The sequence below is a fragment of the Papilio polytes genome, unplaced genomic scaffold (genome assembly GCF_000836215.1).
Source record: "Papilio polytes unplaced genomic scaffold, Ppol_1.0 DF824046.1, whole genome shotgun sequence".
Lineage (NCBI taxonomy): Eukaryota > Metazoa > Arthropoda > Insecta > Lepidoptera > Papilionidae > Papilio > Papilio polytes.
Window position 1 is genome coordinate 119,861 of NW_013525158.1, and position 2,504 is coordinate 122,364.

A 2,504-nucleotide genomic window follows, 5' to 3' on the forward strand; every position below is an offset into this window, starting at 1 on the left:
ATCTGTTCTTCCAGACTATTCACTACATCTACACCAAATTTCATCGAAATCCGTTAGCAGTTTAGGTTATAAACTCTAACAAACATCCATCCATACGTCCATCTAAACTTACGCATTTATAATATTAGTTTTTTTTCTATTTTTTGAACATAGAATACAATTTTTTTCTGGATTTGGCGAGCTCGTTACCAACGCTGGTTAGTATGCCGAAACTCCAGGACTCATGTAACATATGTTACCTAGCTATACTCTGCTGTACTCGCAATGTAATTTATAACGAATGTTGAACATAAATGCGTGTAATGTTAATAATAGTAATTTCCTTAGTATGATCACGTTTTGTCTGGCATACATTAAAACCTCTGATATGGATTAATACAGCCAATTAAAATAATCATTATAGTATACGTCAGAGTTTTCCTGTTAGAGCACGTGCTGCGTGCTGCCGCTGCGGCGCGCACCCACAGCCCGCAACACGCCCCGTGAGAACAGAGCTTCTACTGGACACAGCAACAAATATTGTTTTTTTATAATAAAAAGGTGGCACGCGAGCAAGTGGCCACCTGAATCCACCGAAATGGAAAGCGACCGCTGCCCATAAACATCCGCAATTGAAGATGCGTTGCCTACCCTTAATTGACGGAGAAGGAGACGCATATAAAGAAGACATTTCCTTTTCCTATGCGTCTCCTCCTCCGTCAAATCCATTTGTGTGGAGGAACCTGGTCCGTTGTCTCTATGGGAGTAGGATATTGGTTTCCGATATGTGAGAGTACCCTTAATAAAGGTGTCAATTTAAACGTGTAATATCAAGTGTGAGCATTGTATTCATATGCAGTTATTTGTTAATACAAAATTAGTTAAACAATTAGTCGCGGTCAGCCTGTGTCTTGCGCAGGCTCCAGTTCGTGTTTTCCTAAAACATATGCATTATTTCTTTTTTAAATACCCCACATACACATATGTCTTAAATAGAAAAAAAAATCATTTCAAGTTTTTAAATTTATTTAACAATTTTTTTTCTTTAAAGTTTTAAATTTAAGGAGAAGTATCATGTATCATGTTCATCATTCGTATGAAAATATTGTTAACAGTAGGCTCTTTTTATTAATAATCGAACTTTTCGAAAAATGACATTTTTCTATTTAATCTAAACGATGTCTAAGACAAAACATTTCTAGTTTGCAAGATGCACGTTGTTAAAAATATACAGTAACTATTTATTTTTATAATTATAGTTATTTAATAGTTTAATTTACGGGTGTCTATATTCAGAAATATAATTTAAGACACGTCCGCGCGGTGAAACCCCGTAGATATGATCTGGCTAAAAAGATGCAGTGAGCAGGTAAATAGTTACTGAGAACGGCGTTAGCACGCGTATGGTAATGAGGCTACGACGAAATACAATTAATGTTATGCAATTTTATATATATTTTCATCATTTTAAGCACAATAATGATGCATAGATAAATAATTTTATTTATTTGTTTAATTATTTTATTCAAAGTAAATTGAATACTGATGTTGGAGATAGTATCTCGTCTTAGAACTTTAGGATATTATAATTTACTACAGGAATTAATTTTTAGGTATACAAATCTAATTTTAAGTACAAAAAAATAATTGTTGGAGCTCTCGGCTTGGGAACTTCTGGCGTAGCATTTTCTACATTTTCCTTGTGTGCGTGTAGCAAGCCAAAGTTTGGTAGACGCACTCAGATAAAGGCTTATAATTTTAGTCTAATTTTCTTTCTTCCTATATTATAAGAAAATATAAATGTCAAAAAAGCTTTTAGATAAGGTTTTTAACACTATTCAGTCGTTGTAAGTAATTGCGTAAGTCTAAGTTACATTCACATGTGACGTCAGCCGAGGCTTTGAATTATTGATAAGAATGTTAATAGCTTTACTTAATGATACATGATAACGCATTGTGGATATATTGCGCGTACGACACGACAGCGAGAACCGAAAAGTGAGGAGCGACGAGTTAGCCGTTCGCCTTGAGCAGCGGCCGGTGCTGTATAGCCGGGTAATCCCCGCTAGCGTATTTCCCCTCATGCAAACCTTTCTTTTTTTAAAACATAGAGCACATAGGCACAGGCGTTATCACACACATCGCCTTAATATTGATGTGATAAGGCACATTCAAAGTTCTAGGCTTACAAGTGCCCTGGGAGAGAAGTTTACGGGGCCCTCTATTTGTGTTGCGAGTAAATTGCGGATCTGTGGCGTTTTTAGTATGCGCCCTATGCGGGCGCCCAATCGAGCCCTACCTTTAATACGTCACTGAGTATATAAAGCAACTACATTACAATCAAATAAAACTCATACCCAAAGTCTCTGTATACCAAAGTAACATTTTCAAGTTTTGTGTATTTTTATTGTAGTAAAAATTTGATCTTAGTTGTCGTGTCATTTTCCTCTTTACATAATCTCGTAGGTGTGAACGTATGTAGGCTAGGCGTGTAGCACAGCGACGAGAGCCGCGGGTGCGTAGCT